This window comes from Lactuca virosa, chromosome 3 (genome assembly GCF_052849685.1).
Source record: "Lactuca virosa cultivar CGN04683 chromosome 3, Lactuca_virosa_CGN04683_v6, whole genome shotgun sequence".
NCBI classification, from domain to species: Eukaryota; Viridiplantae; Streptophyta; class Magnoliopsida; order Asterales; family Asteraceae; genus Lactuca; species Lactuca virosa.
Genome location: NC_136428.1, coordinates 58,739,342 through 58,766,138, shown reverse-complemented (window position 1 = coordinate 58,766,138; position 26,797 = coordinate 58,739,342). Strand labels below are relative to the sequence as shown.

Sequence of the window (26,797 nt, the reverse complement as noted above, 5' to 3'; positions counted from 1 at the left end):
ACAAAATATATAATGAAATATGTTGGATTGAGAAAAAAATTATATTATTATTTAGATAAAAATAAAACAGTCGCACGATCATCAAAACTCAAACCGTCCACCACTGCTACCCACCTTACCCACCCCCTCTCTCTCCTTCTCTTTTTCTATTCATCCTAATATGATGAACTCAATCACCACCAATCGTCTATTTTTGTATCATCGATTAATTTTTCCACTACCACCAGACATGAACAAGAAAGTTGGAAAAATCTGATGTACTCAAACACATTCTGCTTTTTCCAAAAAACTCAAACATGAACACAAGATATTTATGCAAACTTACTAAAGAACAAGATAAACTCAAAATAATAACCTAATAAACACAATACAAGAAGGGTTTCCAAATATACAAGTTATTCAAGATCAAGACAACCCTTCAACAATGTTGAAAACCCTTTGTCAAAAGATATGACCACCACCACAGTTGGAAGATATGACCATCGACACCACCACCGATCAACACCATTGGTGTTGAACCTTTCTAAAAACCCTCCGATATGAAAACCTTTCAGGAAACCCTCCGATCCGAAATCATCTGTCACCTTAAAACCCTAATCAATTCTCGCTATCGGAGAAGACGGACCGAGATCTAAAGATATAAGGTTTTGTTGCCATCACCTTGAGCTCGCCACTACTCCCGAAGAAGACAAACCAAGTTCTTACACACAGTGGTTGATAATAGGGGTGACACCGACGGTGGTCCGATAAACCAAATCTTTGCAAACACCGAACCAGAGTTAAGAGTTAAGGTTTCACCTGGGGCTTAAGGGAGTGGTAGCATGCTTAGCATGTTACCACCAAGGTTGTAAAACTCGTTACTCGGTACCTGTTCGGCCGACTACCGAGTAACGAGTACTCGGGGAGTACTCGGATTCGGTAATTCATGTAGACATATTTTTAGGGAAATTATATATGTCAAAATCATAAGTTAAAATCATAAGTTGATTGAAATATATAACAAAATTAGATACATATGAATACACAAAATCTGAAAATCACATAATGGTCTCACTTCGTGAATAATTACTGAAAATTTAAGATATATATATGTAGTAATAATCACATGTGTGTGTGTGTTAAATAATAAATCATCAAGTAAATAATACATATTAATCACCGAGTTGACCAAGTTTTACAACACTGCTCAGTTCAGTAAGGGGCCGATCGGAGAGTACTCGGGATTCTGTAACTCGCCTTGGTAAGGGGCCGAGTAGCGAGTACTCGGAGGAATAATCGGCTAACTCGGCGAGTTTTACAACGCTGGTTACCACATCAAATTTTTTTATGCCACATCACATTTTTTGAAGCCACATAGTTTGGGAAGAGTATTAGTATCCAAAGTGTAAAAAAGGTAGGGAGTGGTAGTTTGTTAGTTTAACGAGTTTTATTTTAGAAAAAAAATTATAAAAGAAAAAGAAAAATTTAGATAAGCCAATAAGAACACACCATCCATGTTTCTCTCTCCTCTCTCCTCTCGTTAAGCACATAACAAGCCTTCCTTAGCGAGGCTGGTAGCATTTGATGAGAGTGGTGTTTAGCGTCTCTAGCGCTTCCTTATCGAGGGTCATAACATGCCCACTCCCCTCAGCCTGATGAAAACTGAAGTGGAAGAGGGTGAGAGACGTCCGATAAGAGGTTACTATCTGATATAATTTTCTGACAACTATATATTCTTGTAAAAAGGAAACGTATTAAGAGAGAAAGTTATATATATATATATATATATATATATATATATATATATATATATAGAGAGAGAGAGAGAGAGAGAGAGATAGAGAGAGAGAGAGCTAGATTCAAGTATTCTAACTAATTATTGTGTGGATGTAGGAATCAATGTGAGCCAATCATTTCAAAACCTAAATAAGGTAAATTTTTAATGTTATCTATTAATTAATTTTAGTAATTAAATACATATTTAACTAATCCCTTTAATTTAGACAAGACAGTTTAAGAATTAATTAAATAAGGTAAATTTTTAATGTTATCTATTAATTAATTTTAGTAATGAAATCTATTTGTTCAATAATTGTATATTTAAGGATGTTATTTAAACTATTATTCTGTAATAATATGTATGAATCTATATTTGCATTACAATGTTTGAATATATAAGGATCATGGTATATTTTAACTGAAGGTTAAAGAATGTTGTTTTTCTATAAGAAATTATTTCAATCAAAATATGTATTCTATCATAATATATTCTGGCATTTTCATAGAATATCGTTCTAACAGAATTGCATTCTAAAAGAATAAAATCGAGTAAAATTAAAAATTATGTTAGAATTAAAAATGAATTAATTAAAAAAATCAGAATTCAAAATTAAAAGAATCAATATCTCTTAAAATCTGAAATTTTCATTAATTAAAATGTGTTTCCTAATTTAAACATGTATCTCCTTATTTAAAGATAAGTAAATCATTACTTTAAATAACTAAAATCATTGGTCTACATTAATCCTTACATTCACACAATAATTAATTAGAATACAATAACCTAAGCCTATATATATATATATATATATATATATATATATATATATATATATATATATATATATATATAGGCTTAGGTTATTATATTCAAAGTAATTATTGTGTTATTGTATGCATAAATGTGGGCCAATCATTTTACTTATTTTAAGAAAATGATTAATACATATTATTGAATTAAATATAATTGAAAAATATCATCTAATTTAACTAGAAGGGTATTTTCGTCAATTAATATAGATTTAATAAAGGAAATTTGCATATTTTAAGGGATCATATATTCTATTAATTTTAAAAATCCGATTTTACGAATTATAAGGTTTTTAATTCGGACATTCTGACAGAATATGTTTGAGTATGTTCAAAAATAAAAATATTCTAGAACCATAAAATAATAAAAATATTATTGAACATATTTCTTGATCATGACTTTAAAAAATTCTTGTAGAATAACAAATTCTCGAACCAGCAATTGAAGAATTAAAACAAAAATTACATTAATTCTTATAAAATAAATGTAACAATTGCTAAGAATTACATTTATTGTTAAAGAATAAAACTAAAAAACTTTCAAATCGGGAAAAAAAACATCAAAATCTAACAAATACACTAATTCATTCTAAAAGAATAATGTTGCTAAGAGGCGTCGTTCAAATTTTGTGGTCCGTTCTTCAAGCATCAGCTTCTGTGGAAACAAATCCAATGAATAAATTAGTGAGAAAATATTCATATTCCATTCCAACATAACTGAAATTCGTGATTCCATTCTGATAGAATTGGAATTCATTTACCAATGATTATATTAATTCTGGACATTCTAACAGAATATGTTCATGATTATCATAAAAAACATTCTTTTCTGATAGAATATTATAACTAAGAATTACCATTCAGTTGAAGCATTTTAGCGAGCGCTTGGTGTGCATCAAAACAACTTTCAATTTCCTGTAAAAATTAGACAGTCAGAACAAATTCCCAATTCACCAAAAATATTACACCTTGAAAGAATTAGACAATAAACCTAAACACATCCAAAATTTCTTTGATTTCTGTCAAACAATCAACCCAAACATCCATTCTATATATTGAAATCAAATCAAATTAAACTTCATTGGTTTACAGTAAACCAGTCAAAATAAGAAGCAGAAGGAAGAAACCTGTTTGACGAGTTCAGGGGAATCTTTCCCAAAAAAAACCTGGTCCGCCATCAGAGGAGAAGACCGACGATCGGAGTGAGGATGAGGGTAGGTCCGAACTGTGCAACAGCGTATGAACACCCGCTACCCGGGGTACAATCACGGGAACAACTCCATATCCGATTATAAGATCTAGATGATATTCGCCTGATAATTAAAAGAAAACATCTATCACAATTAATTATCGTTTTATCGACATGATTCCGTCGTTTTGTTCATAAAAAACGATAAATTTATCATTTATGATAAATAGATGAAAAGAGTGAAAGTAATTAATCAAAAGCACAACCACATTCATAAAGAAAAAGATCCGAATTTATCGTGATTCAGCTGGGATCGATTAGCAAAGAAATTAATTAATACGTACCTACAAAATCAACGAACTTGTTCTTGCGAAGGCTTCCTCTAGATACGATGATGACACGAGGTAAGATGACGGCGAGATCACAGCAAGAGTCTACGAAATCGACGATGAATAGAAGAGAAGAGGGAAAAGGCGGACGTGAGGATATATACTAGAAATTGGGTTTTAAAACTGATATTCCTAAATTAAAGGGATATTAATTGATTTATATATTTACCATAATTAATTAAATGTAAGATTACATATTTACCCTTTTGAAATGATTGGCCTACATTTATTCATACAATAACACAATAATTACTTTGAATACCTGAACATAGCTCTCTCTCTCTCTATCTCTCTCTCTCTCTCTCTCTCTCTATATATATATATATATATATATATATATATATATATATATATATATATATATAGGCTTAGGTTATTCTATTCAAAGTAATTATTGTGTTATTGTATGCATAAATGTGGGCAAATCAATTTTACTTATTTTAAGAAAGTGATTAATATATATTATTGAATTAAATATAATTGAAAAATATCATCTAATTTAATTACAAGGGTATTTTAGTCAATTAATATAGATTTAATAAAGGAAAATTGCATATTTTAAGGGATCATATCTATTAATTTTAAAAATCCGATTTTACGAATTATAATTCTTTTAATTCGGACATTCTGACACAATATGTATATGAGTATATTCAAAAATAAAAATATTCTTGAACCATAAATAATAAAAATATTCTTGAACCTATTTCTTGATCATGACTTTAAAAACTTTTTGTAGAATAACAAATTCTTGAACAATCAATTGAAGAATAAAAACAATAAATACATAATTTCTTATAGAATACGAGTAACAATTGTTAAGAATTAATACATTCTAAAAGAATAATGTTGCTTAGAATCACTTTCAATTTTGTGGTCCGTTCTTCAAGCATCAACTTCTGTGAAAACAAAACCAAATTGTAGTTTAGATTCCAATAATGCATTAGCAAATGAAAAATAAAAAACTAAATTCATTTGGAAAAATATGTGGACTTGTGAATTGCACCAAAACCAATAACGAAGAATTGTAGAACATGCATACTCCATTCCAATAGAATTATAATTCATGATTCCATTCCAACAGAATTGGAATTCGTGATTCCTTTAGCATGTACATAAATCAAGAACCTTCCAACAGAATTATACTCCAGGGGTTCTCTTGGACCTTTTATACCTGGCTATTGTGGATAATTTGTCCATTAAATAAGGTAACATGTATGAATTTATATAAAATAATACAGTAGTATATAAACTTACAGGAAGTGTTGGATCATGGTAGTCATTTTCAAACACTGTATCATGATCACGAAATAAACGATGTTCTGGTGTGTCATAGCGTCCATCACAGATGTCCAAACCACAAATAAAAGCAGAGATCTTTTTGTAATTTCCATGGGCTTGTGTGTCCATTATAACACATTTTTGATGATGGGTGTAAAGGGTCCCAACCACCTGTGTATATCATTTTGGAACTTTCAGAAATCTTTAGAGTTTGGGAATGGTAGCATTTAGAAGTCGAGATAAAAGAGAAACAATGAAGATGAATTAAAAACAGATGTTAGACAAAGGATTTGAGATGAAATTCATACCGTTTTGATTCTCTCCGTCCAATTCGATCTCCGGTAACTGCCCCTCCTGGAGGTGCGCGTCCTGATACGTCGCATTCCCCTCGTGTCTCACCGGAAAATAACTATCCTTCAGGCCAAATAACTCATCGGTAGCAATTGATTTTTCCTTGTTCCGATCATCACAAGATGTGAATTTGATCCGTAATCGTATTGCGGTGTTAGGGTTTGCCGGTTTACCACTATGACCAATTATCGGGAACCAATCGTCGATTAACTCTCCCGACATTACACTCTCGGCGGAGGAGTGAAAAACGATTGCCAGAATCACAACATCAATCCCTAAGAATCTAGTGGTGTTTACCAAAGTCTTCTTCTATGTCGGTCATTCTCTCGTTCCTACTTTAGTCGATCATATGGGGGCGATGGTAGCTTGGTGGTGGGTGATGGTATTGATCGGCGGCTATGTATATAAGAAAATAAATTAGGTTAAAAGTTAATTCTAGCATGATTACAGGGACTATTTGTGGAAGCTATTTATCAAATTACTAAAATACCCTTGTTTATTTATTTAATTATTTAAATTTTTATTTAATTTTGATTGGTCCACATTTATGCATACAATAACACAATATACCTGAACCTCTCTCTCTCTCTTTCTCTCTCTCTCTCTATATATATATATATATATATATATATATATATATATATATATATATATTGTTTTTAATTAAAAAATAATGGAGTAAATAAAATAAAAGAGAAAAATAAATAAAAAGGGAAAAATATTATTTTAATTATTTTGAATTTTGAAATGGACCAAAACCATAATAAAAACCAAAACCCATGTTAGTCTAAATTTTTTTAAACCAAAATAATAATTCTCATAATTCACATGGATATTTTTGCACTTTTGTCTAGGGGTGACAATTTATGACACGACACGACAAAAATACACGACACGAAATGAAATTGGGACGAAACTGAAATTTGAATTCGTGTTCGTGTTAACTGTAAAAAACACGATGTCGTGTCGTGTCGTGTTCAAAATTTGACACGAAATTGACACGATTTAGCAGTTCTTTATCGTGTTTTTCGTGTTAGTTGTGTTATATTTGATAAAGTATTCATTAAATAAACTAGTTTTTAGTATATGTTATATTTTTTGTGTCGTTTCGTGTTTGTCGTTTTTTAATTCGTTCGTTTTTGTGTTAGTTAAAAAAAACTCGACATCGTGTCGTGTTGTGTTCGTGTTACATAAAACTTTATCGTATCGTGTCGTGTCAGATAGAAACACGAAACGATAGCACGATTTATCACCCCTACATTTGTCAAAAACTAATATTTAATAGGAATGTGACCTGGCAATAAAGTCCACTTTTCTTGTGGATACCTTGATGGTACAGTTTGGATCATATCAGTACGAACATCACAATTTTCCAGTTTAGTAAACGTTGACTTATTTGTGTTATTTCTGGAAAAGAGACACATAGTAGAATCCTTAAACAAACCACTTCTCTCCGATTCATCCGTGTTCTTTAAAATCTCCTTTGTCTTACTCTGGAAAAAGAAGGCGAAGTTAAAACCCTTGTTCTATAAATTTTCCCATTTTTTGATTCACCCATTTCTTCTTTTTCCATCATACTTGGTATGTGATGCAAACCCAAGTGGAAAACACAATGGATCTTGTAAACCCATGTCAAGAAATCTCCTTTTCTCAAATGGGGTTTCTCTCTCAACTCTAAAATTTCACAACTTTTAATCTTGTTAGTGTTCTTGTTCTTATTTGGTTTTGTGTATTTCAGCCTATATAATCCTAGATGGTCGTTGTATTCGAAATATAGGCACTTGTCATAATTCTTGTGGTTTCTCTTCAAACTCAAGGTCTTGTAATTTCGCAGAATCTGACATGCAATTCTGATGAACTGAGGGGATTAAAGGGTTTCATGAGTGGATTGCAATCGCCAATTTCATGGGTGGTGGCTTACAAATTCACCATCTTTATCCTCTTCCAATTGCTGCAACTGGCTAGGCATCACATGTAATTCCTCTTCCGGTAGGATTGTAAAAATCGAACTCCCAAAGGAAAGATTAACTGGTAATTTCTCTGATTCATTTTCTAATTTAGATCAGCTTAGAACCCTCAATCTTTCACAAAATTTCCTTAGAGGTCCTCTTCCAGTATCCCATTTTCATCTCGCCAATTTGGAAGTAGCTGATTTGAGTAGTAATAAATTCAATAGGGTTTTGCCAGTTCACATAAACCTGCCTGCACTTCAAGTATTAGACCTCTCTGATAATGTGTTAAGGGGTTTCCTTCCATCCGATTTATGTGTTAACTCCACCAGAATTCGACTTCTTAGATTTGCTTTGAATTACTTCAATGAAACTATTCCACCCCAATTCCGAAATTGCACTTTTCTTCAACATCTGGACGTGGCTTGCAATTCTATATCAGGTATCATGCCAGACTTCTTATTTAGGCTACCTAACTTGCAGGAATTGGCACTCCAGGACAACATGTTCACTGCCATTGGCGGAATTGGTAATTTCTCTACTCATCTGGTTCATTTGGATATCTCATCTAACAGCCTCTCAGGAAATATACCCGATTTCTTCCATAGCTTTCCGAATTTAAGTTATTTCTCAGCTCATTCCAACAATCTGTTTGGTGGGATACCTCCATCATTGTCAAATTCACACTCCGTTTCTTCCCTCAGCTTGAGAAACAATTCTTTGGATGGAAAATCAATGTCACATAGTTCGTGTTACGGTCCGGTCCGGTACGGGAACAGGGAACGGGAACGGGATTCATGAGATTGGGCGTATCGGGTGCGAGGGGGGTAGGTTCATTTCGGTACGTGTCCGGTACGGTGTACCATTGGTCCCGATACAATGTACCTGTTTTTAGAACACATATTTAGCAATAATTTACTTATATAAACATAATTTTCAGCAACATATTTCATTTAGAAGCAGAATTCCAGCAAATATATTTCATTTAGAAACAGAATTCCAGCAATATATTTTTATAAACTCAATTCCCAACAATATTTTTCATGATTCCATAATTCCTAATACCAAAATACACATATTATAAAGATTACATGCTGGAAATCGAAACAGATTACATGCTGGAAATCAAAACAGGAACAGTTTTCTAGTATCTTAAAAATAGAAGTTTTCTAGTATCTTAAAAACAGAACCAGGAAGAGTAAACAAACAAAAACAGAAATGTAACATGTCAATCAACCCGCTGCTTTTTTCCTTTTCCATTCTCCAAATTTTCTTCATCTAAATTCTCCCAAACCATGTCATCTAATCGTGAACTCGACCCTTCAATGTAAGTGCTTTCGGGATTGATGTCCCACATTTTGTGTGGGCCGGATTTGTATGATTCATGGAAACGAGATAGGAGTCGAATGTTGGAGTGAATGTAAACCAATTTATCGGCTCTTTTTTCATTCAACCGGTTTCTTTTCACATTATGAATATAAGAATACGTACTCCAATTCCTTTCCACGGAAGAGCTACTAATAGGTTGTGAAAGTACCTTCTTTGCTACCAAGGCCAAATCGGGGTTTCGACTCCATAGGTTGACCACCAATCTATTGGATCCATTGTCAAAGCGTCCGTTTGTGTTTCCGCCATAGAGTAGATACCTTTCTTCATATGGAATGTTATGAATTACTCTCGTAACAATCGTCCCTCCTCTTCATTTTTAGAAAATCTATTGAAGGATTCCATGACACCTTGCATAACCTCTTTGTCTATATTTGGTGGTTTCCTTTGCATACCACCGGGTGCCATTTTTTGAAGATATCGCCTATCATAAAATCGTGGGTTTAATGCAAACCCCAAACAATGTAGTGGGATATTCATCTTCTCCCACCTAATTAAACTTATCTTCTCCACTTGTTGGTAATAACTAGCATAAGTACTTTCTTGCATTATGTCTTTGATTTCCCCCATCATATTATCCATCCTCTCATAAATCTCACCCATTTTAGGGCCTTCACCGTCACAAAACTTTATAAGAACAAAAATAGGTTTAGTGATAGCCAAAACGCTTTCAACATCATCCCAAAACAAATCATCTTTAATTGTATCACATACCTTTGCCCCATTAATTCTTGTATTTTTCATCCCCAGATTTAACCCAATCCCTCCAAGAATTAAGGACTATAGTTGTGGCAAGAGCCTCCATACACTCCATAATTCTCTTTAAAAGAATATAGTGTGAAACAAACCGAGTTTTAGCCACCTTCAATAAATCTAGCTTTGAATTTTCACGAAACATCGACAAGGCATGAGTGTGGTTAATAAAGTATTTCACAATTGCTTTTCCCCTCTTATAGGTATAACTCATCCAATAAAAATTCTTGTGCCATATCTTTAAAAATCAAGTTTAAACTATGAACACAACAAGGTGACCAAAAGATATGTTTGAATACCTTTTCGATCTCGCGTCTGGCAGCTTTGTAATTAGCCGCGTTGTCCATCACCACTTGTAAGACATTACTTGGACCAACGGCTTCAATTGCTCCTCTTAGAAACTTGGAAATCGCCATTCCCGTTTTCTCAACCCCCGAATAATCTTCCACATACATAAACACCGCACCACGAGCATTGACGACAACAACATTTAGAAGTGGCTTATGTTTGACATTAGACCACCCATCTAAAATAATAAAAACACCTTGAGTGTACCAAGTATCTTTCATTTGTATTAGTTTTTTATCAATATCTCTCACACACTCATCTAGCAAGACGGTTCTTGCCTTTTCACTAGATGGAGGTTTATATCCATCCAGTGACTTCTTGATGGCTTGTATCATTTCAATGAATTGAGGATTCCGCAAGACATTGAATGGGATACCATTAGCACATAAGCCTCTCATGATTTTCAAGTCCACCATATTGCGTTCCATGACACCAAAAGCTTCCTCAAGTCGTTTTTTATGCTGAATTTTTTGAAAGGATTGAATTTTTTAAAGTTCTTGACACACCTCCGCTCTCAGCTTCTTTCACCTTGATCGAAAGTCGTTGTAGCTTGAGCGGATCTTTAATCATAGCCGGACATCTAATTTTTGCCGGTCTTCCCAGCTTGAGCACCAAAGAAATAAGTATGAATCCTCGTGTATGAGCTTGTATATTTCACTTTGCAATGGTTACAAATCCACTACTTTGATCCACCAGCATTCTTACTAGTACCTGAACCAACCATAGTCACTTCTTCCAGAAGAGGTTTTCCAGCTTCTTTATCATTTTTTTACTTCCTTATGCAGATGCACCTACTGGTATGTCGTCCTCACCAATGTCAACAAAATTTTCTGGTGTTTCTGTTTCATTCTCTGATAGATTAATACTAGTGCCAAAAACCATTCTCAAATTCAAGAACAGAATAGTAGTAGAAGAGTAGAAGAGAAGCAGAAATAGAAATTGGAAATTAATTATTGGAAGGCAATTAGAAAATTGATTACTGCAAGAATCATGTAATTGAAGAAGATGAAGTTTATGGTGAGAAGGGTCTGAATTAATAAGGTAATAGAGCCTGGTATCGAGGAAGCAGAACAAGAGTCGAAGCGTCCGTTTTGGTGAATCGTTGCTTTTTGGAATCGACATTACAGTTCCCGCCTAATCGCCAATTCAGCGACCCAATAGCCAAATCGGCATACCAAATAGCCAAATCGGCGTACCAGAAACACGAATCAGAGCACAAGAAATGGGAATCTGAGCAATCCACGTCGATTGAATCGCGTTCCTGTCATCGTATCGGATGCTTGATTCGATCATCACTGTGCCGTACCGGAGACCGTTTCGGCCACGATAGGGATCGATTCTGTACCACGTTTGGGTACGAAATGTTCAAAACGTGGTACGCAACCTTTTGAGCGAATCCTGTAACTATGGGTAAAATCAGTTTTAACTGCTCTGCCATGGTTAATCTTACCTTACTTGATCTGGGTTCTAATAGGTTTTCGGGTATAATTCCTGATAATCTTGCATCTTGCCAAAAAGTTAAAAGCTTTAAATCTTGCTAAAAATCTAAAAATCATAGGCCAAGTCCCAGAAAGTGATACAACTGGAGACATGGAGTCAAGAAAGTCGACAGCTGGAGACTTGGAGCCGAGAAGGTCGAATCGGTTGGTGGTCAAACCTGTTTGGCAGAAGGATTATCACATGGAGTGATAATGTCACGTGACTTGGAAGAATCCACATTTAGTTTCTTTTGTTTTGATTATATCTGGTAGCTTAGAAGTTAGTTTGAATAAGTGGATAAGTAGTGGATAAGTACTTGTTTTGAATTCTTATTTGGATTATGTTTTGGTGATTATTTAAGCTAATTAGAATCACAAGCCACGCAGACTTGATTTTGGCAATTCTTCTTCTCTTTTCTTATTTTCTGTGTGGAGTACGTGCTCACTCGAAGGGCACAACTTTGATACACTATCAAGGTGTATCAATTGGTGCTTTCATTGAGAGAATGGATGAACAGGCAGTCCGAGCCTTTCTCAAGGAGCAAGCCGATTCCTTTCACACACAACTTGACACCTTAACCAAAGAACTCAAAGCCGCTAAGAACCGGTTCGGGACTAAAGGATCCACCAGTGGGGGTGACTTCGGGCCCAACATTCCACACTCTATGAAATTGGATGTACCCAAGTTCAATGGGACAGATCCAGAAAGTTGGCTTTTCTCCATCACTGAGTACTTCGATCTACACAACACCGCAGCCGACCAACGCCTTCGCATCATTGGGTTTAACCTAGAAGGTGAAGCATCTGAATGGTTCCGCTACATGACTAGGAATGAGTTGCTCTCCACTTGGGACAATTTTGTGGATAACGTTCGCACCCGTTTTGGTCCATCCAAATTCGAAGACCCCCAAGGCGCTCTCTCTAAATTACTCCAAACTGGCACTGGGGCTCAATACCAGGCCGATTTCGAGAAATTGATGAATCGCGTCAACAACATCAGTGAAGGCTTGCTTATCTCCTTCTATACCTTTGGCCTTAAGCCGATTCTACAACGTGAGCTCCTCGTTGCTAAACCTCCCACCTTGGTCGAAGCTTTTGCACTTGCCCGCATCTCTGAAGCCCGATTTGAAGATCAATGGTCACAACCCACGCCAACAAAACCCACCGCTAACCCTAACTGGACCAACACGTCGTTTAGCCCAATCATGAGCCGACCCACAGTCAATAAAACCAATTCCACCTCGTCGGCCTTGCTACCAGCCCCGACCACACCAAAATTAAACCCAACCGGGACAATGTCAGTCCATAAACCCACCAATTCCCTACCCATCAAATGGATTACCCCGGCAGAACGACAAGAGCGACTCAGTAAAGGTCTCTATTTTAATTGCGACAACCAATGGGTCAAGGGACACAAATGCCCTGGTTGATTTTTGCTGATGATGTCCAATGAAGATGACGACAATGATGAAGCAGGGCACCGCTTGGATTCGGAGACTGATGAAGTGGAGGAAACAGTCGACATCTCCATACTCAATTCACTCGCTGGCCCTGGTAACCCAAGGTCATTGCAGCTCTGGGGTACAATTGGGGATATGGCGACACACGTCCTGATCGACAACGGGAGTACACACAATTTTATTCAACCTACCACAGTTGAAAGGATGAAGATTACAGTCAACACCACCAAGGCCTTCAGGGTCTACATCGGCAGTGGCGAGACACTTTTGTGTAAAAATGTATGTTCACAGGTCAACCTCATCATGCAAGGGGTGTCGGTGGTGGTAGACCTATACGTTCTACCTATGAAGGGCGCCGATGTCGTACTAGGAATTCAATGGCTGCAATAGTTGGGTAAAGTAACACATGATTATGCCTTGCAAACTATGGAATTCGTTCACAAGGGTAAACCGGTCAAGCTCAAGGGAGAGGAGTCACTCCGTATGAAACACATTAGCTTCCAAAAAATGCAAGTATTGTTGGATACCGATGACATTTATAGTGTTTATGAACTTCATGAGGTTCCACCTATACTGACCATCGATGACCCGATCGAGACAAAGCCACAACAACTTCCCAAGGAAATCAACGACCTCCTCGAGACCTTCCACGACTTGTTCCACGTACCGACATCCCTACCACCTCGTCGCATAATCGATCACCAGATTCATTTATTGCCAAACACTAAGCCGGTTAATGTGCGACCGTACCGTTACCCGCATTATCAAAAAAAAGAAATGGAGAAACTAGTGGCTGACATGCTAGACCAATGTATTATCCGCTTTAGTCAAAGCCCCTTCTCATCTCCCGTTTTGTTGGTCAAAAAAAAAAAAATGGGACTTACAGATTTTGTGTGGACTACCGGGCTCTTAATACGGTTACCGTCAAGGACAAGTTTCCTATTCCGACGGCTGATGAAATGTTTGACGAACTCGGGGGTGCATCAGTTTTTACCAAACTTGATTTACGAGCCGGCTACCATCAGATCCGCGTCCACAAACGCGACATATACAAAACCGCATTTCGCACTCACGACGGACACTTCGAGTTCTTGGTCATGCCCTTCGGCTTGACAAATGCGCCTTCGACTTTCCAAGCCACAATGAACCGCTTATTTGCACCCTACTTACGTAAATTTGTTATTGTTTTTTTGATGACATATTACTTTACAGTGATACGCTAACAGCCCATGTAGTACATCTACGAAGCGTTTTTCATTGTCTACGGGAACACCAGTTTTACCTCAAACAGTCCAAATGCATGTTCGGGGCCGCGTCGTTAGAGTATTTGGGCCACATCATTTCCGAGCATGGGGTGCAAATGGATCCCAAGAAAGTCACTGCGGTAACAGAGTGGCCTATTCCAAAAACGCAAAAGCAAGTTCGTTCTTTCTTGGGGTTAGCGGGGTATTACCGTCGTTTTATACAAGGATACGCCACCATTGCTGCCCCGCTGACAGATTTGTTACAAAAAGATGCATTTAAATGGGGTGATCGGGAGCTCACAGCCTTTAACAAACTGAAGCACCACTTTTCCAGCGCTCCCATCTTATGTTTGCCAGATTTTAATGAGACATTCGTTATTGAAGCGGACGCGTCGGGTGAGGGTATCGGTGCAGTTTTATTATAGAAGGGTCGACCCATTTGTTACTTTAGCCGAAAATTGGGTCCAAGAATGCATATGGCAGCAACTTATCAAAAGGAACTACACGCCATTGTGGAGGCAGTATACAAATGGCGGCAATATTTAATTGGGCGTCCATTTATTATTCGAACCGATCATAAGAGTATAAAAGAGCTCATGCAACAGATAATTCAGACACCGGTGCAACAACAGTACGTACGCAAACTCATGGGTTTTGATTTTCGCATTGAGTATAAGCTTGGGGTGTCTAATAAGGCAGTTGATGCCTTGTCAAGAGTTTATGAACCAGAAGATGTTGCTATTGCCTCGTTTTTGGCCATGAGTCAACCTCTGGTGGGATTACTAGATGAACTGAAGATAGAAAATTTGGAACTTGATGAATTACGTCACCTTCACCAGCAGCTGGACCGTGGTCACTTATTTCCTGGTTTTTCACGCCATAATGGTGTTGGCTTTTCACAAGCCTTTTACCAAGGGTATAGCAATGAAACAGTAAAACAAAAGAAACAGAGCACAAAAACTGCTTAAAAGCTTATAGATTTTGGAGCCTTTATTCACTGAATTGAAAAGAAAAAATGATAAACTCAACGTTCACACTAGCTACCTATTTAAACAAAGGAAAGTGCTAAAATTTCTGCAACTACCCCTACTGGCTTAAGACCCGGACTTCAACAGTCAACATGGCTTGAATTATTCAACACATAATAAAAACATGACATAAAACAATTAAATATATTTCTGAATTATTCCATCATTCTCTTCCTTAATTCAGAAATCATACCTTCATCACTCCAAGGAGACTTCTCATCTCCTCAAACTTCAATCTTCCCAATGATTTGGTTAAGGCATCAGCCTTTTGCTCCTTGCTACAAACATGGATGACAGAAATATCCCCATTTTCAATGCATTCCCGGATGAAATGGAAACGAATATCTATATGCTTGCTTCTGCCATGGAAGACTGGGTTCTTCATCAAGTTAAGTGTTGATTTGTTATCAACTTTCAGTTCAACAAGTGGTATATTTTTCCCGGTTACTTCACTGAGTAGTCTCCTTAGCCAAATCCCTTGACAGGCTGCCATAGTGGCAGCCATAAATTCTGCTTCACAAGAGGAGAGAGCCACACATTTTTGCTTCTGTGATGCCCACGTGATCAGATTTTCATTTACAAAGAATGCCATGCCACTAGCGCTCCTTCGATCATTGACATCATTTCCTAAGTCACTGTTTGTATACCCCTTTAGCGTGACTGGTCCCTCTCCTTTTGAGTACTTCAAGCCAAAATCCAAGGTGCCTTTTATATACCTTAAAATACCCTTTACTGCTTGTAAGTGATTCAGAGTTGGCTTTTCCATGAATCGACTTACAATTCCCACAACAAAAGTTATATCCGGCCTGGTGTGAGTTAAATACCTCAGCCCACCTACTATACTTCGATACTCTGTTGGATTCACCAATTCAGATTCATCTTCTTTCTTGAGCTTGAGCTTGTGTTCCATGGGAGTCTTTGTAGGGTTACAGTTTTGCATACCTGTTTTGACAAGCAGGTTCTTGGCATAGGACTCCTGCTTTAGTGTAATCCCATCTTCCTTCTGGTTCACTTCAATCCCCAAGTAGTGAGTTAGAAGTCCCAAATCACTCATCTCAAATTTAGTGTTCATCTCCTTCTTAAACTTCTGAACACTTTTAGGGCAACTCCCTGTTACAATTAAATCATCTACATATACTCCTACAATTAGGACGTGTTCATCATACCTCTTGGTATAGACAGAGTACTCATGAGCGCACCTCGTGAAACCAATGTTCTTTAGATGTCGATCCAGGCAAGCATTCCAAGCCCTAGGAGCTTGTTTGAGCCCATAAAGGGCTTTGGACAACCTTAAGACTTTGTTTGGCTCTTCTTTCTTCTCATAACCCGGTGGTTGCGATACGTAGACTTCTTCTTCTAGATTACCGTTCAGAAATGCCGATTTGACATCCAAGTGGTGTACATTCCACCCATTTGTACCTGCTAGGGCTAGAATTAGCCTCACTGTTTCGATTTTTGCTACTGGGGCGAAAACTTCTTCGTAATCAATTCCATGCTTCTGAACATATCCCTTTGCCACAATTCGAGCTTTGTGCTTGACTATTTTCCCACTTGGATCCTTTTTCAGCTTGAATACCCATTTTAGACCGATGGCCTTTCGATTCTTTGGCAGATCGACTAACTCCCATGTTTTGTTCTTCTCAATCGATGCTAATTCCGCTTCCATTGCTTGTGCCCATTCTTTTTCTTTGATCGCTTCGACATATGAGGATGGTTCTTCACCATTACGGATCAATTGAAGTTCTTCCAGGGGTATGTGGATCTCATCTGTGGCCTCGTACAGATCGGTGAGAAGCCGATATCGCTTTGGAGCTCCTCCGCCGGTGGAGCTGGATGTGGTGTTCGACATTGGTGTGTGAATTGGGGAATCTTGCGGTGTGTTAGAATTGGGTGTATTTGGGGAGTTTATCGGTGTACCCGATTGGCTTGAACCCGGGTCACCCAAGTCATTTGACTGGTCAAAATTGACCCAATCTTCATTTAAATCCGACGCCGTCGACGCCATGTTCCCTTGATCAGGAGTATCCGGTACCCAATCACCAATATCATCATCGAATTCATCATCGAAATTAAATCCTTCGACAGTGAAGGTTATCCCTGGTGTCTCCTTTATCTTCCCGCTATTTTCCCACGTCCATGCCTGATTCTCGTCAAATCTAACATCCCGACTAACATACATCTTTCCTGTATTTGGATCCATTAATCTATATGCTTTCGTTCCTTTCTCAACTCCCAGATGAACAAGACGAATACTTCTATCCTCCAATTTTTTTAAGTGACTCTTTGCAACCCTCATGTGAGCCACGCATCCAAATACTCTTAGATGTTCGATATGTGGTCTTCTTCCCGTCCACATCTCATATGGTGTCGAATTCTTCAAGGCTTTTGTTTGAACTCTGTTTAGAACATACACATAGTACATTACAGCTTCTCCCCACAGAGCATGAGGCATTGTCATGGTCTTCAGGTTGCAACGAACCATTTCCAGTACCGTTCGATTACGTCTCTCCACTACTCCATTTTGCTGTGGAGAGTATGGAGAGGTGTAATGCCTCTCTAACCCAGTCTCGTTACAATACTTTGTAAATTCATTTGATAGAAATTCACCACCGCGATCAGTTCTGAGCACTTTTATCCTCTCTCCAGTCTCCGTTTCTACCTTCCCTCTAAACATCTTGAACGTTTGAAGAACTTCGTCCTTTGTCTTCATTAAGTAAGCCCACATTACTCTGCTGTAGTCATCCACAATGAGCATAAAATATATGTTTCCGGCGGGTGTGGGAGGTGTGATTGGGCCACATAGATCACCATGGAGTAATTCCAGTTTCTTTTTTGCTCTGTAACTCGTCTGGGATGGGAATGAATTTCGAGTCTGCTTTCCCATCAAGCATCCTTCACATGGCTGTGTGGGGATTTTCATCTGAGGCACACCTTCAATTAGGCCTTTATCTACCATTTGCTTCATCGAATTAAAGTTGATATGGCCCATTCGCTTGTGCCACAGCCATATGGACTCATCAGTTTCAGCAACTAGGCAGATGGATGTGATCTCTTCTAGCTCTATCTTGTAAAGTCTATTTGCTAATCTTCTCACCTTCATTAGCAGCTTTCCCTTTGAATCTTTGACCCATAAAAATGGATCTTTGATCCTTATTTCATCTCCACCCTCGGCTAGTTGGCCCAAGCTGATTATATTACTACACATATCAGGGATGTAGTAAACTTCATTCATCTTTCGTTGACCACCATCTTTGCATCTGAATACAACTGAGCCTTTGCCTTCAATTCTTACTTTAGACTCGTTCCCAAATTTCACGAAACCATGAATTGATTCATTCAAGTTTTTGAACTTGGTTTTGTCTCCAGTCATATGATTACTGGCACCTGTGTCTAGGTACCATGTGCAAGATAACTTCTTTGGGTTGCCACAGGTTCTCAATTGTGGGCTAAGGTTTTCTTCATTCAAGAATACTAAACTTTCATCTTCGTATGTTGCCAGTAGCAGGGCATGTTCATCTTCATGATGCTCGTGGATCAGATTGCTTTCGTGGCTTCGTTCCTTTAGAGGATTCTTACATTCAGATGCATAATGCCCATACTCTTGGCAATTATAGCACTGAATGTTACTCTTGTCATGACTACTCGATGCACCGGAATTGTTCTCCTTTTGGTGATGTTTTCCGCCTCTGCCACCACGACCACCACGGCCTCCTCCGTTTCTTCCTCTACCTCTGCCACGACCACCACGTGAACCACTAAATCCACCTCGACTTGCTCTTTGCTTTGAGTCACCTTCTGATTTCTTTTTGTTTCTATCAGACCATTCCTTGTGAGTCAACAAGAGTTTCCGATCATCACTATCACCTGAGCTCTTCATCCGTTCTTCATACGCCTTGAGTCTCCCGATCACCTCTTCAACGGACATTGATTCCAAGTCTCTAAATTGCTCGACTGTCGAGGCAATCTGAAGAAATTTGGACGATACCGCCCTGAGTAACTTCTTCACCACCTGAGATTCTTCTACCTTGTCTCCCAAGGTTCGTAACATGCTGACTGTGTTAATTACTTTTCCGGTGAAGTCATCAATATTCTCCGTTTCTTTCATGCTCATGGCTTCTAATTCAGCCTTGAGTGTTTGGATCCTGGCAACCTTTACTCTATCGGCTCCTACAAACATAACTTTGAGAGCTTCCCAAGCTTCTTTGGCAGTCTTTTTCTCCGCCAATGTCATGAGCAGATCCTCCGGTATTCCCTGATAAATGGCAGCCAATGCCATGTTATCCTTCTTTGCTTCAACAAGAGTGTTGGCTGTTCTGGGTTCTACTGCATCCCAAACACCTTGAGCCAACATAAAGACCCTCATCTTAATTGCCCATGCACTGTAATTGCTTCTAGTCAACATCGGATAGTGTAGAGTGATTTGCCCATCTTTGTCACCATTTCCATTGCTGCTGCTGCCCGTCATTTCTTCTTTTCGGGGTTGATACTTGGGCATGTATCAGGTATGCTCTGATACCAAATGTTGGCTTTTCACAAGCCTTTTACCAAGGGTATAGCAATGAAACAGTAAAACAAATGAAACAGAGCACAAAAACTGCTTAAAGCTTATAGCTTTTGGAGCCTTTATTCACTGAATTGAAAAGAAAAAATGATAAACTCAACGTTCACACTAGCTACCTATTTAAACAAAGGAAAGTGCTAAAATTTCTGCAACTACCCCTACTGGCTTAAGACCCGGACTTCAACAGTCAACATGGCTTGAATTATTCAACACATAATAAAAACATGACATAAAACAATTAAATCTATTTCTGAATTATTCCATCAAATGGTATTCTTCTGTATTCAGGCCGATATTTCTTGGCAAGTGACTCCAAACTTAAAGACAAATTGTTGCGTGAGTTTCATGAAACACCAAGTGCGGGTCATGGGGGCACTAAGAAAATGCTGGTAAGGTTGTCGGCTCTCTTCTTTTGGAAAAGCATGCGCAAGTCAGTGGATGATTTTGTTAAGTGTTGTTTGGTCTGTCAACAAACTAAATATTCAACACAAGCCACGGACGGCTATTTGCAACCATTACCGACGCCGGAAGCCGTGTGGGAAGACGTGAGCATGGATTTCATTACCGGGTTACCGTTATCAAAGGGCGCCACTGTTATCTTCGTGGTAGTTGATATATTGTCGAAGTATGCACACTTTGGTACCTTACCCACTAGTTATAATGCTAAACAAGTTGCTGAACTTTTCATGGAAATTGTGGTTAAACACCATGGATTTCCGCGCACGGTTGTGTCAGATCGGGACGCTATTTTTGTCAGTAAATTTTGGAAACATTTGTTTCGTTTAAGTGGTACCACTCTCAACTATAGTACTGCTTACCATCCACAAACGGACGGTCAAACTGAGGTGGTGAATAGAGGCGTCGAACAATATTTACGGGCTATGGTGTCGGACCAGCCACATTGTTGGGCGCGCTGTTTGTTATGGGCTGAGTTTTGCTATAATACTAGTTTCCACACTAGCATTCAAATGTCACCTTTTCAGGTCTTGTATGGGCGATTACCACCAGATCTTATTCCTTATCCACCCGGATCTTCAAATGTGGCGGCTGTGGATGAGGTATTGGTAGCTAGGGACACTCTTATTCGCCAACTAAAAGATAATCTGGCTGTTGCTAAGGCTCGTATGGAGGCCAAGGCGAACAAAAAAAGGCGTGAGGTGAACTTCCAGCCGGGCGATCAAGTTTTGGTCAAGCTTCGTCCCTATCGTCAGATTTCAGTCGCTAATCGCTTGACTAACAAGCTATCCAAACGCTACTATGGTCCGTTTGAAGTAATCGAACGCGTGGGAAAAGTCGCGTACCGCCTGGCCCTACCCCCAACTAGCAAGATTCATCCGGTGTTCCATGTTTCTATTTTGAAACCATTTAACGGCGATGCACAGGCGGTCGTTGTGGCATTACCAGCGGACGTTGAGAAAGGACAGCCAGTGGAACAACCCCTCGCCATTTGTGGTTCTTGCAGGGTGCTGCGCAACGGTGCACCTGTACGTCAAGTGTTGGTACAATGGACGGGTCGATCGCCAACTGAAGCAACTTGGGAGTATTTGGAAGAATTTCAAGGAGCTTATCCTACTTACCACCTTGAGGACAAGGTGTTTTCTGAAGGAGAAGGGAATGATACAACTGGAGACATGGAGTCAAGAAGGTCGACAACTGGAGACTTGGAGCCGAGAAGGTCGAATCGGTTGGTGGTCAAACCTGTTTGGCAGAAGGATTATCACATGGAGTGATAATGTCACGTGACTTGGAAGAATCCACATTTAGTTTCTTTTGTTTTGATTATATCTGGTAGCTTAGAAATTAGTTTGAATAAGTGGATAAGTAGTGGATAAGTACTTGTTTTGAATTCTTATTTGGATTATGTTTTGGTGATTATTTAAGCTAATTAGAATCACAAGCCACGCAGACTTGATTTTGGCAATTCTTCTTCTCTTTTCTTATTTTCTGTGTGGAGTACGTGCTCACTCGAAGGGCACAGCTTTGATACACTATCAAGGTGTATCAGAAAGTTTCAAGAATCTTAATTCTCTCTCTTACCTTTCACTTTCCAATTGTAGCTTCAGCAATCTCTCATCGTCTCTCAAAGTCCTCCAGTACTGCCTGAATCTAACTGTTTTGGTTCTTACAACCAACTTTTATGATGAACAGTTGCCACCTGATGATGCTCTACAGTTCAAAGCACTCAAAGCTCTTGTGATTGCCAATTACAGGCTCACAGGTAGCATTCTGCCATGGCTAAACGGTTTAACACAGTTGCAGTTGCTGGATTTGTCATGGAACCATTTGACAGGATCGATTCCAACATATTTGGGTGATTTTAGGTCTCTCTTTTACTTGGATTTATCAAACAACTCCTTGTCAGGAGAGATACCCAAAAATCTAACACAGTTACAAAGCCTCATTTCAAGTGATATCCTATTAGAAGAACCATCCACAGATTTTACATTCTTTAAGTATAAAGACATGTCAATGAGCAGAGTGACCTATCAGTACAAGCAGATCACCACATTTCCACCATTTTTAGACCTCAGTAGCAAACTCCTCACTGGCCGAATCTGGCTAGAGTTTGGAAACTTGAAAAACCTACATATTTTGGATCTGAACCATAACAATTTATCAAGTTCGATTCCTGGTTCTTTATCAAGTATGATCATCATAGAGACGCTGGATCTTTCTTTTAACAGTCTCACAGGAACAGTCCCTGCATCTCTAGTGAGCCTAACTTTTTTTTATCCAAGTTCAGTGTTGCCTACAATAATCTAACAGGAATCATTCCTTCCGGAGGTCAATTTCCAACATTTACAAACTTCAGCTTTGAAGGAAACTCTGGTTTATGTGGTGAATTTTTTTTATCAACTGTCACAATATTGATCAAGTCCCATTGCAAACTCCTGCATCATCTGATAATGAGGAAGCCTGTGACATTATTTTGCCTGTATTGACTGGGTTTGGCACTGGTTTCCTTGTCACTGTCATTGTATTGCTTGTTATTCCTGCAATTGGGGATAAAAATAAAACAGATTTAATCGGGTAATCTCAGTTAAATGTTCTCCCATGGCAGCTCTATGTCTCTCATTCCTATCTATGTAAATAAGATTTGGAGGACTGTTTTCTATATGCAATGTGTGTTTGTTTCTTAATCCCGTGGTGATTTCTTGGTATTCAATTCTCTTAATTTAAGTTTTTGCCAACTCTATTGCCATTTCCCCATATAAAAATGTGTTGATCTGCAACATTATAATCAAAACTTGGAAGTCCACTTATATTGATCACCAATATCATGATGCATCACACCAAAAGGACTTTGGCATAGCAGTATCAAGAGTTGATGAATAGATTTTCTTCAGCCAAAGGTTGATGGTTCAAGTCCCACTTGGGATGAAAGGTGTAGATGTAGGAGTAAGTAGTAGGTGTGTATGTGTAAGTCGTGCTAAAAAAACCATGATGCATCAAATGCATACGCAAAATGAATAGTTAACCTGGATGACAAGCACCACATAACGGTTAGCTTTCCATCGATGCTTTCATTTGGATTTTTATAGTTGAGTTGAGGGGGTAAACATTAGCAGCTAGGGTTGTAAACGAACCAAACGAACGTGAACAAGGGCTTGTTTAAGTTCGTTCGTTTAAGTTAGCCGGACAAATGAACGAACACGAACGAATAAACGAACGAGTTTTCATGTTCATATTCGTTCGTTTAAAAAGTTACATTGTTCATGTTCGTGAACATTTTAAACGAATATAAATGAACGAACATAAACGAACATTGATAAATAAAAATAACTGAATATATATGAACATAAACGAACATATAATATAGTAATGTAATCAGACCCAATTTAAAATATATGAACATAAAAGGAACTTAAATGAGCGAACATAAATAAATGTAAACGAACAACATAAACAAACAACATAAACGAACGTTCATGAACATAACTGAAAGAATGAGATCATTGTTCATGTTCATTCGTTTAACTAAATGAACGTAAATTGTGTTCATTTTTGTTCATTTATTAAATAAACGAACATAAACGAACTTCCCGCCGAACGGTTCACGAACAGTTCGTCGAACGAACAGTTCGTCGAACGAACAGTTCGCCGAACGTTCAATTCGTTTACAACCCTATTAGCAACAACGTCCAATAAGTCTATGTTCTGCCACCATTACTTTAATCATCGTCTCATTCAATGAGAAATTCAGTGACACCCATTCACTACCACATAACAACATAATAGGGTATCACACATGGTATCAAATAGATATGACTCGATGATCGGACCGTCAGCCCTTGAATTTTTTTCCAAAGGTTTTTATAACAATCTCAACTTCCTACCATTAGACTATATTGCGAATGTGTTTTGAATATAGAACAAATTATTGGAAAATATTTGATATATAAAATTACAAACATTATGATAACCTCTAGACTCTAGTATGGCTAGATACATCCATTTGTATTGCATTGGACCATTAAGAATCGCTTTTTGAGCTAGATATATCACTAGGTGTTCCATGGAATTAAATAAATTGGTAGGCAAGATTTTATGTAACTTGTAGATGGTTTGATAATACTGTGTTTTATATTTTTCAAGCCATCTAGATGTAAGACTTTGAACATATTACTCAAAAGAATGTTCATAACTCTTTTATAACATAATATATCTTATATGGTATAAACACTATCATAGTGGAAGAAACTATTGCATAAAAACATGATAATCATGGTTTTCGAAAGCATAATAACTTTTATTTTTAGTATTTACATAATTTCATGTGTTTAAAAAGTTTCTCATTTAACCGAAGATAGTTAAATAGAGACTAGATGGAGATAATATCAATATCTTTCCTAGCCTTTATATTATCTTTGGATCTATAAGTTTCCATAAATATTGTGCCAAAAATACTGTCAAAAAAGTTCTTCTCAGTATGCATCAAATTAAGGTTGTGTCGAATTAACAACGTAGGCCAATATGATAGCTCCATAAAGATACATCTCTTTACCTACCTATGTGTAACCCCAAAACCATCATGTTTTTTACTTTTCGGATAGTAGGGAATACCTTCATATGAAACATCCCAAAAATACGGTCCAAAAATTTCGTTTTTATTACTAATAAAACCATAATTATCAAATCGTCACATAAAAATCTTCAATCATTGTTTCTCAAAACATCATAAACATATGTCAATCATATCAGAGTAAAACATCCCAGACTAAAATCATGGTGTGTGCACTGCAGTCATCCCGAGCTCTTCCCTTTGCTACCGGAAGTACATGAAACCAAAACTGAAGATGGTAAGCACGAAGCTTAGTGAGTCTCCCCAAACTACTACATACCATACAAATAATCATGCTACTAGGAGATACGGGCCCCGCCCACACTCGGCTAACTAGGAGATACGGACCCCGCCCACACTCCGCTGTCTAGGAGATACGGGCCCCGCCCACACTCCGCTGAGAACGAGATACGGTCCCCGCCCACACTCGGCTAACTATGAGATACGAGCCACGCCCACACTCAGCTACTAAGCATACATACAATTATCATACAGACAACAAGTATAATCAAAGCTATCAATCAGTCATATATCCATACTCAATTAATGCTATGAGATACGGGCCTCGCCCACAATCAGCTATCTATGAGATACGGGCCCCACCCACACTCTGCTACTAATCAATACACATAACATATACGGGCCGGCCTTGGTGCCTTCGACCCGTTCAAACCTGGAGGAAACTCACCTAGCAAAGCTGACTGTGGAATCTCGCGGTAAGGAATCTCTAACGGCTGCTCCAACGACTCCCCGACTATCATTATCACAATAACACTTAGTCAAAATCCAATAATCCTTCTTAGGGTAAAATGACCATTACCCCTGGCCAAAGTCAACATTCTGGTCAAAGTCAACATTCTGTGTTGACTCAACTCGCCGAGTTGACCCATCAACTCGCCGAGTTCCATAAATCAGAAACCCTGAAGTCGCGATCCAACTCGTCGAGTTCTTCACGAACTCGTCGAGTTTCTCCTATCAACAGAATCGAGACTTTCCAACTCCACTCGTCGAGCCCGTCCTGAACTCGTCGAGTCTTTCCTTCTACAGGGTCGGGGCATTTCGACCCAACTCGTCGAGTTTCTTTATGAACTCATCGAGTTCTTCAGTCTGATAAGCTATCTTAATAGATTAAGCTCCTATCCTTCAGATCTAAGCTCCATACTTCATATATACATACTGAAAATGTCCTTTTAAGGGTAAAGTTTCCAACTTTACCCGTTAATACCATTCCTTAATGGATTTAGCTCAATCCCTAACTCTTTAAGACCTAGATCTTGATCCAAAATCCATTAATACTTCAAGCTAAGGCATACAAACTGAGATCTTGACCCTAGACACTACATGAACACATAAATTCTCTGACTTTCTCTCCATGAATGGCCTTTTGGAGCTTAAAAGGCCAAAATGACATCCTAAAGCTTGCATGGGGCTTCAATGGCCATAAAGTTTGCACCTTTATGCCATGAAAGCCCTTCAAGGTCCTAGATTTGGAAGTATACTCACTTGGGACGTCCATTTCCCAAGGATTAAGATATTTGGACCAAAAACCCAATAAAAGTGAAAATGAAGAGATCTAAGAAATCATTAAGCAAGTTTGAGACTTTCTTACCAAAAAGTGACGAGGATGGGGTGAAGTTTCTGGATCTACTAACTCTTTCTTGAGTCCTCAAGCTTCTTCTTCTTCCACAAGCTTTAAATACACAAGTTTTCTCTCAAAAATGACTCACAAGCTCACACAAGGCATTAGGGT

The 26,797-nt window shown here is 38.0% G+C and overlaps 1 pseudogene; it reads left to right on the top strand.

The window, feature by feature from the left end:
• The first annotated feature begins 6,136 nt into the window (after positions 1–6,136).
• On the top strand, positions 6,137–22,927 carry LOC145163559 (phytosulfokine receptor 1-like; annotated as a pseudogene).
• The last annotated feature ends 3,870 nt before the right edge of the window (positions 22,928–26,797 follow it).